Raw genomic sequence first — 16,691 nt, forward strand, 5'->3', positions numbered from 1 at the left:
GAACCGCTCGGCCACACCGGCCTGCTCGTGGCCTATAGATACTGTGGTTTATCGTTCCCAAACGTTGCTGCTCACCTTGTTCGGAATACCACGACTATTATAGGAATAGACAGGTTCAGGAAGGCCATACTCTACGCCATTCAGCACCTCTACGGTCCCACGAGTCTAGCGTCTGAGAGGAGAGATCTTCAAGACAACTGTCCACAGAGACAATGCGATGACGTTTGCACCAGACTACTACCACTCCTGCAGCTTCCCGTGACGAAAGGTGACGAAAGAATAGAGAGGTGGCAGCAACACTGAGGACAGGGCTACCACCACTTCTTTTCAAACGATCCCGTATCCTGCATACATCTTCATACATTTTGAAGCTCCGAGGAGAATGATTTTGGGCAGTCTGCATTCTTTATGGGCTAGGGGCCCTGCTCCTAGCGTCATTGTATGGTGTGCCACTGATTTCACAAGACGCTTACTTCTGATTTGCATAGCTCCTATGTATATAACGTGTTAAGGCTGGTGTCTGTGCCCTATCGTCTGTGTGACGTTATGTTTCAACAAGATAACACAAGATCGCATGTTACCCGTGCTGTCTTGCTCCAGCATAATACAAAGCATGTTTGCCTATTGCCTAGGCCAGACCGAAAGCATCTCGTCCTGAATTTCCAGAGACTGACACGTCATCAATCCTACAGAATTTTTCCGCTCGTTCCATACAAAATCATCTCTGTGAATGAGTTCATCAGTCGTAATGGCCGGTGAGTGATGATGTTTCAGTCTCTCTGCAATTCATGACGAGTTTTTTAAGCCTACCATAGTCGACAGTGTTCTAGCCCAGGCAAAAGTCAAACACCCTCTGTATTAAGCTAGGACAAGACAGCAAGGATACCCTACGGTCTGGTGTCATCTTGCTGAGAGATAACATTACGGAAACCTCGAAGAAAGGGTACAGCCACCGGCCTTAACAATTCATAAAGACAGGGCTACACGAACCAGAGGTGAGCGTCCATTGGCTAATACGCCCCGGTTTTAAAAGACTCTGACTGAAAAATGGGGTACCACCTACCTCATTCTACCTTCTTCAGCAACTTTAAAAGTTTTCCCAAAAATGTTAGCATGCAACCACATTCATGTTCTTTTTGACATGCAGCTAACATCTCACTTCCGCACGATTCCCCAACTATAACTCGCCCATACCCACTGGTCCATCGTGGTAATTCCTCATACTCATCCACTCACTCACTCATTCATTCAGCCCAACTCATTGCCATTTTCTCTTTGAGTCTCTGTCATTGACCCCTGTCTCGCAGCCACAGTCTCCTTCGTTCTTTCCTATTACTACTCCTACAACTGCTACTACTACCGCCTCTCACTGTCACTCTCTCCCTGTCGCTCTGTCACACTGCTACTGTCCTATTCATCCCTTCCCACTGCTGTTGTCTCTCCCTCGTTGTGATACTTATGGATTGTCTCTCCTTATCACTGACTCTCACCCTCTCCACTTTCTCCTTCGCTTTATTTCTCATCCACGGGCACTGTCTCCTTCACTCTTTTCCTAGATTGTTCTTCACTGTCAAGTAAGTTCCACTGTCATTGTGCCCCTCTCTTTCTCTCACACTGCCATTGCCTCCTACGCCCTTTCTACACCACAACTACTGCATTCTATCTTCCAGTAATTATTATTTTTCCACCTCTTTCCCACCACTACTGAGTCCTCTCTCAGCATGAAAAAGCATGAGTATTTTCGTATTCTAAAAGTTTTGGGAAAATATTTGAATGTGCTGAGGAATGTAGAATGAGGCAGCTGGCATTCAATTTATAAGTAAGAATCTTTTTAATAGGAGCATATTTTCTTTTTTTGTGCTCCGATAGAGCGTTTTTCCGCTGATTCTGTTCTTTTCCGTACTACGTCAGTGCATGTCACTCATTTGAAAACAATTTCATGGGACAGTAAAATTTCGATGGTTTGCTTATGTGAAATTGAAGCAAAGCAAAACTATATAATTTCACACCTCACCGAATTGTAAGCGCATAAAAATTTTGCATATGCTTCAGTGCTACAACAGATAGTACCTAGAACCATTTCCTTACAGCCTAGATATCCGCGTTAGTCGATTTATGTACTAAGTTTTCGCTTCACGCCGGATTTTGGGTGCGTATTTTACCAGGAGGAACAATATTTAATCGGCACGTTCAAGTGGTAGCATATGCGGATGACGTATCATTAATGGCAAGGAATCTAAGGGCACTAAGGGGGACCTACGATGCGTTAGAGGAAGCAGCAAGAGAAGTAGGTTTAGAAGTAAACATAAACATAACAAAGTATACCGTGATGGGGGAGCCCAATATAAACGGACAAAAGAATTCAATAGTAATGAACGGGAAAGAATATGAAAGAGAGAAAAACATTTAAATAATTAGGTTCTGTAATAACGGAGGAAATAACGGAGGACAATTAAGTAACAGTAGAAATTCAAGAAAGTAAAGCAAGTGGAAATCGTTGCTATTTTGCCTTGCAGAAAGTATTTAATTCCAGGAATGTTAGTAGGAATACAAAAATCAAAATATTCACGACCATATTAAGACCTATAGTAATATATGGATCAGAAGGATGGGTATTGACATTAAAGGAGGAGAACTGGTTATTAAGACGGGAAAGAAAGATACTGAGAAGGATTTTTGGAGCAGTGAGAGAAGAAGAAGGCTGGAGATGTAGAACTAAAAGCAAGCCGGAGTGGCCGAGCGGTTCTAGGCCCTACAGTCTGGAACCGCGAGACCGCTACGGTCACAGGTTCGAATCCTGCCTCGGGCATGGATGTGTGTGATATCCATAGGTTAGTTAAGTTTAAGTAGTTAAGTTCTAGAGGACTGAATACCTCAGAAGTTAAGTCCCATAGTGCTTAGAGCCATTTGAACCATTTTTTTAGAACTACAAACACTTTTTGGACAGATGGGTATTGTTGTTAAAATTAAGCAGCTAAGAATAAGATGGACAGGAGACGTACAGAGCATGCCAGAAACTAGGAGTGTCAAGACAGTTTCCATGGGAAAACCTGACGGGAGAAGGAGAAGAGGTAGACCCAGGAAAAGGTGGCTGGCCGATGTGAGAGAAGATCAGAGGTAGACCCAGGAAAAGGTGGCTGGCCGATGTGAGAGAAGATCTAAAGGCGATGGGAATAAGAAATTGGAGAAGGAAGGCGATGGACAGAGAAGAATGGAGGCAGGTGATACAGCAGGCCAAGGTTCTCCAGGACTGTAGAGCCAACCAAGAAGAAGAATTTCACCTGTCCAGGTGGGGTGACTTTGAACCCCTGTATCTTGAAATTTCATAAAGATATCAAGAATATTTTCAAAATTGTTAAGAGGTCCGGATCTTGGGGTTATGTCGTAAAAATTTTAGCCATTTGCAAGGTACAGCGTACTTGAAATCCGCAGCACGATTTTGGCACCCAAAAACCAAATTTTTCTGCATTTATCAGAAACCGCCCATGAATGGTGCCTTCATAAGACCTTTAGGCTCACCGCAGACCACATCTCGTAAATAAAACTAAAAAAAGCTGCCTATTTGCTCCACTTGCCTAAGCTTGAGGCAGTGTGTAATATTTAAACTTCGAGCCTGCAATTCAGGATACTGACACTAAGACGACCTTCTGTTTAGTGTACAAATGGTGCCTAGGCCAAGAGCTGTCCAAAACACTTGGCCCTACCTTTCTGTCACAATTAGAGCCCGAGGCACGAGCCCCGGAAAAATCCCATTTTTATGCAAGGCGTTATGGAACATATTTCGTAGCGCAAGGTGTCGCGTGCAGCGACGGCGTCCTTGCATTCTGTTACTCGACAGAGTGTATTATAGCACTTCAGCACTCTGGAAAGTAACCGAGCTGTGTGGCGCAGTAGTATATTTACACATTCGGAAAGGACGGCTATCTCCGGGCAGTTTCAGCAGCGGCCTTGCGGGAGCAGTACATCAGGAGAGGGCGTGGAGGGGGACTGCGAGCGAGTCCAATCCACAGTCGACTATTGTGAAGTAGAATTAAACCGCGCGGGCGCCGTGCGGAAATTGGCTTTCGATTGGACTCGAAACGAACCGATAAGTCCAGCCACTGGCCACTCTGGAACAGTCGGGTGGCGGCGCCCACACTGCTCTCGTAAGAAGGCACCCCCCACAAATGGGTGGCCATCCAGCGAGACGAGCAACTGGCGGCGCTGTCTATCAGGTCGTGGGTATTGTCCTTCTGTATAGACCTCCCTCCTTGCAGTCCAGCTCTATAAAAAAGAGGTTCCAGTGTGGAAGTCCTTCCACCAGCCTAGGTCAAAAATGGTTCAAATGGCTCTGAGCACTATGGGACTTCACTTCTGAGGTCATGAGTCCCCTAGAACTTAGAGCTACTTAAACCTAACTAACCTAAGGACATCACACACATCCATTCCCGAGGCAGGATTCGAACCGGCTGACTGAAGCGCAGAGAACCGCACGGCCAAACAGGCCGGCCAACCTTAGTCGTCACATTAATGTGACCACCTGTGAAAAGCGCGAATAACCAGCTTTCTCCGGCCGGATTGCTGTGGAACTTACAGGAACAGAGTCAGTGAGATTTCGGGAGGTACCACCAGGGATGTGGAGCCATTCCGACTCCAGTGGAGTGGCCAGCTGCGCTAGGTTTCTCGGTTGAGAATCAAATGTTCAAATGTCTGCTAAAGTCATCAGTCCCTAAGCTTACACACTACTTAACCTAAATTATCCTAAGGACAAACACACACACCCATGCCCGAGGGAGGACTTGAACCTCAGTCGGCAGCAGTTGAGGATCCATGGCGCGAACAGCCCGATCGAGGCGGTCCACAGATTCTGAATTTGTTTATATCACGGGAATCTGGTGATGACGGTGCGTTTGGGAAAGTGTAGGCAGTGTGACGGTGACTGGTAGGTCGTGCTTGATAGCAAGCCACGCGATGAGTTTAGCTGTCGTACTGCAAGTCACCGTGACGGTTCACAGGACGCGGCGCGGGGCGAAAGTAGAGTAGCAAAAGTGTTCAACAAAACAATCGTCCAAAATCTTTTATATGCGTTTGTTGTAAGATCCTAGCACATAATGAGGTACCTCGAACAGAATGGCCTCGATGCCAACTAGAAGGAGAACGGTAAACTGATCATTATGGTCGTTGAACAACGCACGTACACTGCGAGTTCTGTGACACGTTGCTTTGTCCTTCAGGTAGAGGCCATCGCCCCGAGGAAATTCAAATAGCATACAGGGGTGGACATGGTCTCCGAGGATAGGTGCATGCGTTTATTGATCCAATCTGCCCTCCAGAGTGACGAGATCATCCGAGGAATCTGCGAAAACAATTCCCAGACCATAATGCTCTTTCCTCTGGCCTGGAACCTTTCGAGGATGGTTGCAGGGTGATTGCTTTCAGACGTTTCACGCCGTACGTGACAACGACCATTTGTCCGACGGAGCAAAAAACATTATTCATTTGGAAACCCCATGCGTCGCCACTCAGTGGACCCCAGTTGTGGTACTGGGGTGCAAGTTCCAGTCTTCGTCGCTGTTGAACAGCAGTCAGCATGGTGCACGAACCAGGTGCCTCGAGCAAGAGGCCCATACGCAGCAACGTTCGCTGAATGGTTGTTAAGGAGTCACCGTTGTTAGCCCCTTGGCTTATCTGGGCGGTCGTTTGCTCAACAGTTCGCCCGTACACATGTGCGCAACCGTTTTTCACCCCTGTCCTCTACGGCCCGTGATTCACATCAATTGCCTCGGCGTCGGTTTTGGATAGCTCCATTTAGCCATCCACGGAATACTTTGACCATGACAAATTACAAACTGCGCCGTTTCGGAATTACTTCCATCGCTGGCCCAAAAGTCAATGACCATGACCTTCGGGCCCTTTGTCCAGATAAATCGCTCCGTTTCCGCAATGCAACAACGACAGCACTGTTTTCCGCGTCTCCGCCCCCCCCCCCCCCCCCCCCCCCGCACGCTTTATATGCCATCCATTGCTAGGGATGCCACCTGTCGTCTGTGAGTGATTCTGCACTTCGATATCGAACACAGGCGGTGATAACATTAATGTGACTAGGCTGTGTACATGGAGTGTTGATTGGGTAATCTACATCTACATCTACATCCATACCCCGCAAGCCACCTGACGGTGTGTGGCGGAGGGTGCCGTGAGTACCTCTATCGGTTCTCCCTTCTATTCCAGTCTCGTATTGTTCGTGGAAAGAAGGACTGTCGGTATGCTTCTGTGTGGGCTCTAATCTTTCTGATTTTATCCTCATGGTCTCTTCGCGAGATATACGTAGGAGGCAGCAATATACTGCTTGACTCTTCGGTGAAGGTACGTTCTCGAAACTTCAACAAAAGCCCGAACCGAGCTACTGAGCGTCTCTCCTGCAGAGTCTTCCACTGGAGTTCATCTGTCATCTCCGTAACGCTTTCGCGATTACTAAAAGATCCTGTAACGAAGCGCGCTGCTCTCCGTTGGATCTTCTCTATCTCTTCTATCAACCCTTTCTGGTACGGATCCCACACTGCTGAGCAGTATTCAAGCAGTGGGCGAACAAGCTTAGTGTAACCTACTTCCTTTGTTTTCGGATTGCATTTCCTTAGGATTCTTCCAATGAATCTCAGTCTGGCATCTGCTTTACCAACGATCAACTTTATATGATCATTCCATTTTAAATCACTCCTAATGCGTACTCCCAGATAATTTATGGAATTAACTGCTTCCAGTTGCTGACCTGCTATATTGGGCTAAATGATAAGGGAGATTTCTTTCTTTGTATTCGCAGCCCATTACACTTGTCTACATTTAGATTCAGTTGCCATTCAGTGCATCATGCGTCAAATTCGCTGCAGATCTTCCTGCATTTCAGTACAATTTTCCATTGTTACAACCTCTCGATATACCTCAGCACCATCCGCAAGAAGCCTCAGTGAACTTCCGATGTCATCCACAAGGTCATTTATGTATAATGTGAATAGCAACGGTCCTACGACACTCCCTGCGGCACACCTGAAATCACTCTTACTTCGGAAGACTTCTCTGCATTGAGAATGACATGCTGCGTTCTGTTATCTAGGAACTCTTCAATCCAATCACACAATTGGTCTGATAGTCCATATGCTCTTTGTTTGTTCATTAACAACCGCAGAACATTGTAAGAAAGACAGCCTAGTGATGCACAAACCGATAGATGTTTCTGCTATCACTGGCGTTTGCTCATGGCACTGTGGCCCTTTCTAGTGGTAAGATCCAAATGGATTTCGTAGCTTCCATGAAACTTCACGTTTTCCACCAGAGCGCCGTTTGTCATAAAAGTCTTCACAATGCATTTGAATTGAAGTGTCACGTTTCTTTGAATGCTTGAGAATTGAATTATGTCCTGTCTGCTGATGCAGATCAGATGACAAAAACACGCAGTAAATTTGCTCCTAACAAAGGATTTGAGCCATGGCGGATGGCGCTAGAGTATTTAACCTGCATCGCTGATATCGGATATTCGGCTGTCCTGCTATCTTTGACTGCTATCCTGGCTGGTTTTCCGGGTGAACGTGTGACGAGGGAGTCTCCGGTCGGCATTCAACGAGCCAACTTGTGTTGAAAACAAGCCCGCGTCCCTAACCTTGGTGCATGGGCCTCGCCGTGCTCGCCGCCCTTTTCTTTCAGCGCTCGCCGGTTGGACGGTGCAGATCACTGGGAGCCTTGCCGTGCAAAATCGAGGTGGGTTCGTCGTCTCACGCTGAACAGCTTCCCATCTCGTAATTTGGAAACTCCAATTTACATATGACTTTTATTCTGTGTTTAAGAAGATTGTTGAAACTTATTATGACATGGGTAGCTGCCGGAGATGATTCTGAACTTGGTTCCACAGTGGCTATTTTAAGGAGGCTGATGTTCCTCATTCCGTTTTTGATCATCCGTGGAGTGTGTGTTTTTAGTGGTTTTCGTGCAAATTCTAACTTGTTTTAAGACATATTGTCCGGACTGGCCGTGGTTGTGTACATGCCCGGCAGCCATAGAGTTAATGGTTTAATCATTTGTTACAGCAGCATTTGGTATGTTTATTTAATGTTGAAAGTGCCGTAAGGCAACTGGAAGGGATCTCTAAGCTTCCTGCTAACTTACTGGGAGACGGGTAATGTTAGAGTATTGCTCCTTAAGAATTTGGGGGCGTGCTCATTTTATATTCCAGTGTGGCTGTGATTTGACCTTCTTAACATTGCAATTTATTTGTGCTACAGGCCATTTGTTAAGACTGCTCGTTCCCTGGCGTCGGCGTGGTTTTGGATTCTTGTCAGTACCGCTCATAGTGGGGCTGGTCGAATTGTATATAAATATATACGGCCTGCTATGTGACCCGGTGCATAAGCCGTGGAGAGTGAACGCTCATATTGCCAGCAGGCCGTATCGTTATTGCTTCCAAACGCTGCTATGGGCCTTAACGCTGTTCTCTAGAGTTAAGTGCAGTTTGGGAATCATTCTGAGTCATTATGTCCGTTAATTAAGTGAGACCACCTTGTTAATATTGGCGTTTCTGTAAATCATTTTATTGGATGAGCTATTACTAGCCCTTCTTATTTAAAACTAATGTTAGTCATTTGTGTATCTTTAATGAACGTGCAACTTGTTATTATTCCTGTGTCCAAGTTTTGCGACCTTGGTTGGCCCACTTTGTATTTTTAGTATAAGCATGTTTCACTGTGGACCTTTAAGTGGACAGTTCAGTTTTATTAAGCTTTAAGAAGTTGTGGTATTATGTGGCTGTGTAACTCTGGTTTGAAGTGTATTATTAGTGTTATTAGTCTCTTGAGACATGGTTAAACAAGAACGATTGTTTGTGATTGTGTATTCACCGTACCTACTATAAATGGCTCAAATGGCTCTGAGCACTATGGGGCTCAACTGCTGTGGTCATCAGTCCCCTAGAACTTAGAACTACTTAAACCTAACTAACCTAAGGATATCACACACATCCATGCCCGAGGCAGGATTCGAACCAGCGACCGTAGCTGTCGCACGGTTCCGGACTGCGCGCCTAGAACCGCGAGACCACCGCGGCCGGCTACTATAAATGATTTTGGTAGCAGACGCAAAATAATATAATTCTTATTCGTGTTTATGTAATTCAATCAAAGTGAAGATTTGTATATTACATCAGTAAGAGGGCAAATGTCCGAATTGAAGTTAGTAATAAAGTCCTTTTTGATTCAAATTAAAATTGTAAAACAATCACAAGTTTGTCCATCGCCAGAGATCCCGGGCTTCCTATTTCCTTAAAATAACTATGGTGAGATTGTAATTATGATTTTCTAAAGCACTGGGTAATACCACGGTTCAGGATTACTACGTCGGCAGAGACTTTGACATTAAGGAGTGCAATCTTTGAAAAAATTAAAGACCCGAATCGAAAACGAAAGTAATGAGTTCCAGACCAGAATTCACTATGGGCAGATAAAAACTTCACAGGCGGCGCCAGAGGAAGTTGTGAAGTCTTAACGAGTTACATGAGGCACCACTAGCAAGAAAAATGCGTAATACACAAGCTTCGCTCAGGGCAGCGCTGTTCCGGAAAGCTTTTCGTACCCCCTCCTATACTGTTATTCAAAATTACCAAAATGTTCTTGGAAAGAACAGACCCCTCTGCCCGAACTTTTAAAAATGAAAAATAAATTACCAACTGATATGGGTTCTGTTCAGTCATAGTTACTGAAACGAGTGGATGATTGAGAGGAAGTCAATGAAGATGCAATATCAAGAAATTATGTAAGGGAGAATAGGTCTGACATACAGCTTGTCCATTATACGTATTGTAGAACAGTGAGACCCTGCATTAACTGAATGTAAATACAACTAACTGCGATCCATCATTTATGAAATGCTTCTTTATTTACATAAAATAGTACCCATCATCGCAAATTTGTAGCGTTTGCATGTACCAGCTGAAGATGAGATTAAAACGGCTCGAACCAGTTTTCAGAAGTAAACAAATTTTCCGTAAGTGACTGTTCACAGCACTGAGCCCAGTGTGGCTGTGCGGTTCTAGGCGCTTCAGTCTGGAACCGCGCGACCGCAACGGTGGCAGGTTCGAATACTGCCTCGGGCATGGATGTGTGTGATGTCCTCAGTTTAGTTAGGTTTAAGTAGTTCTAAGTTCTAGGAGACTTCTGGTAAACCTTCCGGGATGTAAGGTCGTTCTAGGAGACTGATGACCTCAGATGTTTAAGTCCCATAGTGCTCAGAGACATTTGAACCGTTTGAACAGCACTGTGCATTTACATTCAGGACAAATATCCTGAAAATGGAAAATCAGGTTCTAAAGCGTGTGTGACACAATCTTTCGTTAGTGACGTCATATCCATGTGCTGATGTATTATTTGCTCACGAGAGGAACATGGCATGTGTTATAACCCTGTTTCCCAGAAACTTCGCTCAGTGGAAGAGGCGTCAAAGTAAACGTACACGTGTCTCGATTTATCCACAGATATTTAATCGTTTCTGAGAAAACGACGGTCGAACTTTTCGAAATATTTATGTGCCCTTTAGCGAGTAAACACTTCAACCGAAACGGTGGCACTGTGGATACCGTAACGGCTTCACACTTTTGGGACCCGTGCTCGAAACCCGATTATTATTTTTATTTTTGTTTTCCATTTACCTACCCATCTCCTGGAAGATTACTGCACGGATGTGCAAGTCGCCGAAGTAGCGTCAAATAAAAAGACGTACCCTGGGTGGCCGAACAACAATCGCGGATAAAAATGACATACGACATTTCATTTCCACTGTATTTTGAAGAGACGTTGTCCTTATTTGTCTACTAATTGGATGTCTGGTGAATGAATTAAAAAAGAAATAAAAATAAAATGAATGGATAAATTATTTGAAATTGTTCTTGGTGAAATTCCTGTAGTGTACCTTGGTTCACAATCAACTGCAAGCGCCAGATTTCGGAAAAGTGATCCGTTATACGTGGTTTGCCACGAAAGCATTGCCAATGCGTGAGATATTTGGCAGTATCAACGACGTTTTTTTTCTGTGCCGGCCGCGGTGGTCTAGCGGTTCAGGCGCTCAGTCCGGAACCGCGCGACTGCTACGGTCGCTGGTTCGAATCCTGCCTCGGGCATGGATGTGTGTGATGTCCTTAGGATAGTTAGGTTTAAGTAGTTCTAAGTTCTAGGGGACTGATGACCACAGATGTTAAGTCCCATAGTGCTCAGAGCCATTTCCTTTCTGTGTAAGATTCATACGAAGTAATGTCACTATGACAGACAGGCCTTCACCTTCACCCGATGGTCGTTGTGTTCTGAATTCGTATGTCTTGAACGTTTCTATGACCGACGTCATCCAAGAGAATGCACGAAACCTTCCTGGAGAATAAACAGAAAAACAAAATATGAGAATTAAGAGTTGATACAAGAATGAATTATATGAACATGAGAATTTAAAAAGATTGTACCTACTGAAAATACCATAAACACGTACATTATATAATAAATGTATGACATTTATGCTGAAGCAAAATTGTAATTTTACAGTTAATATAAAGCCCTCGCATCCCCTCAGTTAATTAGTGTAGTAACCTTCTACGGACATGCGTACATAATGGAAGGAATAAGGAAAGAGTAAATAGTAACAATAACGGGGTTTAGAACAAGGGACGCAAAAGTGAGAGGTCGTGGTGCTAGCCGCTGGGCCACAAGTTGGTCTGAACGTATCGCCGGCTAGAAGGCATGTAAATAACGCCGAAAACTTCGACGGTCGTTTTCTCAGAAACTGTCGAATATTTACGGATAAGCCGAGACACGTATTTTGACCCCTCTTCCACTGATCGAAGTTTCTGGGAAATAGGGTTGTGGCATTTGCTTTGTTTTCCTCGTAAAATGATCTTTCTCGAAATCCTTCTTTCGTCGTTTCGTTGAAGCAGCTTTAGCGCCTACCTGTCTATATCGTGTTTCCTAACGCCGCCTCCGGTATGGAAGAGGGGGAACGGTTAAAGGTGTTCTCTATCCCGGAGGTGATGGACTCGACTTTCCCTAATCCTACTAAATGGATTATGATATTGCCTTCGAGGCCCCTCCAGGGCGACTGTCTTTGCCTGAGTGGCAGGTGTCGCAACCACGTGTTGGAGTGGAGTGATTAACGCGAGAGGTAAATGGCCAATTAAATTGCCTGCAACGCCTACTAATTGGCTGCAAGGCTTGAATGTCAAAGATTTTCTCGGTATGGTTCTGGAGATCGCAACGTACTTTGGAGCTTTCCGGGTTGAGCTGATAAGTCGTGGGCCGTGCAGAGCCGAGCTGGTATTTTAAAGCAACTGACATCAGGAGCTAATGATCTTTGGTGATTAGCAAAGTTACATATCTGGCCCGGAGCGGTTGCTGCTTTAACCTGTTTCGGTTTCCTAGCCGAATGTCACATTCTAGTGAGCGTGCGGGTGTTCGACAGGAAGGAGCATCTTATACCAGAGCGTGGTGCCATTAGCTAGCTGGAGGTAGTGTTCACTGAGTGAAGCGAAGTTGGTAAAGTTTAATAATGTTTAATGAGGTTTAACTGAAGAAAATAAATTATAATGCGCTAAAATATGAGTGAGGTGTTTTTATTTGTATTTTGACCAATTTAAGTTGAACCGTGTTCCGGTTTTGTTGTTTAACTTGTCAGCGAAATTGTTAGGTGCCAATTGGCGGCGGTGTTTGAACTGTTTCGTTAGAATGCCTTGGCCCCTAAACCTTCCTGAGGTCAGTTAGCTAAAGAACCTCTTAATTACTGACTTTGGAGTGGGGAGATTTTTTAAATCTGTCTCGTGTGTCAAAGTGATGTTGGTGACAGTTATGTAAACTCACTAGTTGGGGTATATATTTATTCCATCTTCTCTTAATGAATCTCCCCTTTCACACTCGCCCAGTCCATCTCCTCCTTCACCCCCAGCCAGTCAGTCTCCTCCACCACTTATCTCTAGCCATGTGCTGTTCTTCCCTTTCTCCGTCCATTTCGTCCTTCCCCTCTGTGTGTTCATGTCCTCCTCCTACTTTCCTCTCCACGATGTCACGTCACCCCAGTAAAAGGCTGGTGGTTTTTACCCCAAAAGTATTTCTATGCAGATTATAACTAATATGTGTACCACACTTGGTTGAAATATTTAACATTACAACGAGAATCTCTAGCAAATTTCGCACTGCAATTTCATTTTCCTGCAGTTCAATGTTTATGCCATAGTACCTCCTGAACTATGGGCTGTAAAATAACTTTGCAGGACACATCCAGTGATATATGTAGCTACTGTCTGCGAAATGTGTTGTTATGATGCTGCAAGTTTTCACGCATCTCTCTTCTTGACGTCATATATCTTGAACTGAGTATCGTGCAATGATGTATTGTTGTAGGTACATTCAGCCGCAGGTGTGGATACAGTCTGTGAAAAGTACTGCAAATAGTTAGTAGCAGCGAAGTAATAAATTTAAATGTATCGTGGAATGCGACAGTTTTTCATGCATTCAGTGTTTATGACGTCATATTTGGTGAACTTTGTGTCATACAATGATACAACGTTTCTGGCACATTCAGTGCCGTATGTGAATGAATACTGTTTTAAAATGTGTCGCGAAAACATTTAGTAGTAGAGAGGTAATAAAGTGAAACTTATTGCTTTACGCGGCGGTTTTACTGGGTGAACAGCGAAAATGTGGTAAATGTAAACTTCTTTCCTTTCATCACTTTGTGGGCGTCGTCAGCGGGGAAAAGGTGCTTAAAATTCGTTGTAAGTCTCCAAGGTCTCTCATTCTCTAATACTGGATGACCAAAGTATGGGTAATCACGTGTCGCCGGCCGCGGTGGTCTCGCGGTTCTAGGCGCGCAGTCCGGAACCGCGCGACTGCTACGGTCGCAGGTTCGAATCCTGCCTCGAGCATGGATGTGTGTGATGTCCTTAGGTTAGTTAGGTTTAAGTAGTTCTAAGTTCTAGGGGACTGATGACCACAGCAGTTGAGTCCCATAGTGCTCAGAGCCATTTGAACCATTTGTAATCACGTGTCGTTGACTACAGCGATTTTTCACCCTCACCTCTACGCCTTAGATAGTTAGGTACTTCTTGATGATGCCAGACATGCAGTAGTATGTATACCAATGCCTCGCGGAGTGGCCGCACGGTTAGAGGCGACATGTCACGGATTGCGCGGCCCTTCCCCTGGGAGGTTCCAGTCGTCCCTCGGGCATATATGTGTGTGCTGTTCTTAGCATAAGTGAGTTTGCATTAGTTTAAGTAGTGTTTAAGTCTAGGGACCGATGACCTCAAAAGTTTGGTCCCTTAGGATATCACACACATTTGAACATTTTTGTGGGCCAAGTTTGGTTGAATTGGGTCAAGTGGTTTAGGAGGAAATGTGCAACATACATAAATACATACATACCTACAAACATACATACACAAATACGTACATCCATTTTTATTATATATATGGGTGGAATACATAGGTGCAGTAGTGTAGAGAATTATTCTTGGGCCGTGAATAAGTTCTTTCGAATAAATCAGAGTAGCAAGTACGTCGCACAATTTTTCTCGCCCGCCGCACATCATTGAAAGTGCTTAGATTGGGGCAACCGCCATGGATGTGACTTCGAGCAGTGGCGTGGAAGTTTTGAAGACGGACGAATGGTAGAACGACTTTCAGGCAGTTTTAGGTAGCGTACCCCGCCAGCGCCAGTACTTTGCCTCACCGGTGAGTTATGATCAGCGAATGACTCTTGTGTTCTCAGGGCCCTTCCATAGTGTCACAAATTCCGCTCACGGCACGCTCACTCCTTTCCTCCCCAATAATAAGTCTCACCGGCGGAGGAAGCCACCACCGAGCGGCCGATAAGAAGAGCGGGAAAATTGCCTCTTTAACCGGAGGACGTCCCGCTAGCATTAAACTCTGTCACCGAGGTCGTAATTTTTTTAACACAACCTCTCGGACGGTAATTTTTAATGGGCTATCTCAAACGCTCGTTCCTGAAGCACTCCTCGAGAGAAAATTTGCGGAAGTTTGGCGCTGCCGTGTTGGCCTCAATGAACCAAGTTTGGCTCACCGCGGCGCGACCATTACTCCCCTACCGACAATTTTGGACGTTGTGAGATGCCGCTGATCGAACGCGCGGCTTCTGCTGAACTTACATCTTCAGTTCTTCTTAAACAGTAATTCTTCTTTACTTTGTTTGTTACTACGAAAGCTTACTCAAGTGCTGTTTTACTGCTGTTGCCGTACTTGTTTTGGTTCGGCCGTGTATGATCTTCATATCTGCGCTTGTTGCAAGTCGTCCTTCAACGTCAGCCACCAATATAGTAAGCAGTGCCATGCACTGCAGAAAACCCCACGCATTCATTGCTACACATTATTCTGCACGTGTTGATGGAGTGGCTGTGTTGCTGGTGAGGCTGGAGAATCATTACATGGGGTTTCCTGCAATGCATCGCACTGCATACGATACGGAGGACGACTTGCAACTAACGCAGGTATGAAGATGATATGCGGCGGAATCGAAACCAGTATGGAAACAGTACACCATCTTCGATCACTATCGACAAGTTGTCCACGTCACTAGGTAACCAGCGGCGTCCTGCAGCCCATTTTTGGTGTACACAAAGCCCCGCAGAGGCAGTACACCATCGTGCTAACTGATGTCATTTGCTAGTCAGTTATACTTTTTCATGTTATATTATGTAACATTTTAGCTGCATACCATATGAATGGTTACTTAGATGTAACTTACGACAATACCCTGCATAGTATTAGGGCTTTTATTCATGCTGTAAGATATATAATGCTTACGTAGTATCCGATTGGTTGAAAATGACATAGGGCGAAATGCCAGGGCGGGGCGTCTGCTACTTAGCTCTATGCCACCGCCAAATAGTCAGCTGTCGGCATTAGTGGGTGGTAAGCACAGTTCCTACTCAGTGCATGATCTCCACACGTCATCACTGGATGTAACATCGTATAATTCATGTTTGACTTAATGTTCATTGTATTATATGCTTACCTCTATTCTGTTCAAAAATGGTTCAAATGGCTGTGAGCACTATGGGACTTAACATCTGAGGTCATCAGTCCCCTAGAACTTAGAACTACTTAAACCTAACTAACCTAATCACATACATCCATGCCCGAGGCAGGATTCGAACCTGCGACCGTAGCAGTCGCGCGGTTCCGGGCTGAAGCGCCTAGAACCGCTAGGCCACCGCGGCCGGATCTCCATTCTGTCGTACTCTAAATTAAAGCGGTCCGAAGATGATCCACATCAGGTCGGAACCGGTCACCACTTAGGAACAAAAGTTATATTATGCTATCAAAACTGTTCGAAAGGGTCTCTCAAACCTATTGGGTTAAATTGAAACAGGTGATAGTGAATCTACAACTGATAATATTGAGATACGGAGCCAATGGTCCAAAGTGCATGTTTATTGTGTTATGGACATGCACACCGTACGCCACATGGCAACATCGCAGCTCATAGTAATTGTTTAAATCGACGACCGCCAGTCTCGGTGCATGTACTGCAACGGCGCATGCAGTTCTGCTGCACGCTGAAAAATCCCGGGTTGTACACTGGAACAGCGCACACTGCTGACCACCAAACAGACTTACTGCCCACCAGGTTTGATTGGTCTACGTTACCTGGTGCTCGTTATTTAATGCTCCTGGGAGATG

The 16,691-nt window shown here is 45.0% G+C and overlaps 1 protein-coding gene across 5 annotated transcripts in view; it reads left to right on the forward strand.

Moving 5' to 3' along the window:
• LOC126354370 (kazrin) overlaps positions 1 to 16,691 on the forward strand; it is a 903,527-nt gene that overhangs the window by 60,773 nt on the left and 826,063 nt on the right. The window lies entirely within an intron of this gene.

Source organism: Schistocerca gregaria, chromosome 3, assembly GCF_023897955.1.
Source record: "Schistocerca gregaria isolate iqSchGreg1 chromosome 3, iqSchGreg1.2, whole genome shotgun sequence".
NCBI lineage: Eukaryota > Metazoa > Arthropoda > Insecta > Orthoptera > Acrididae > Schistocerca > Schistocerca gregaria.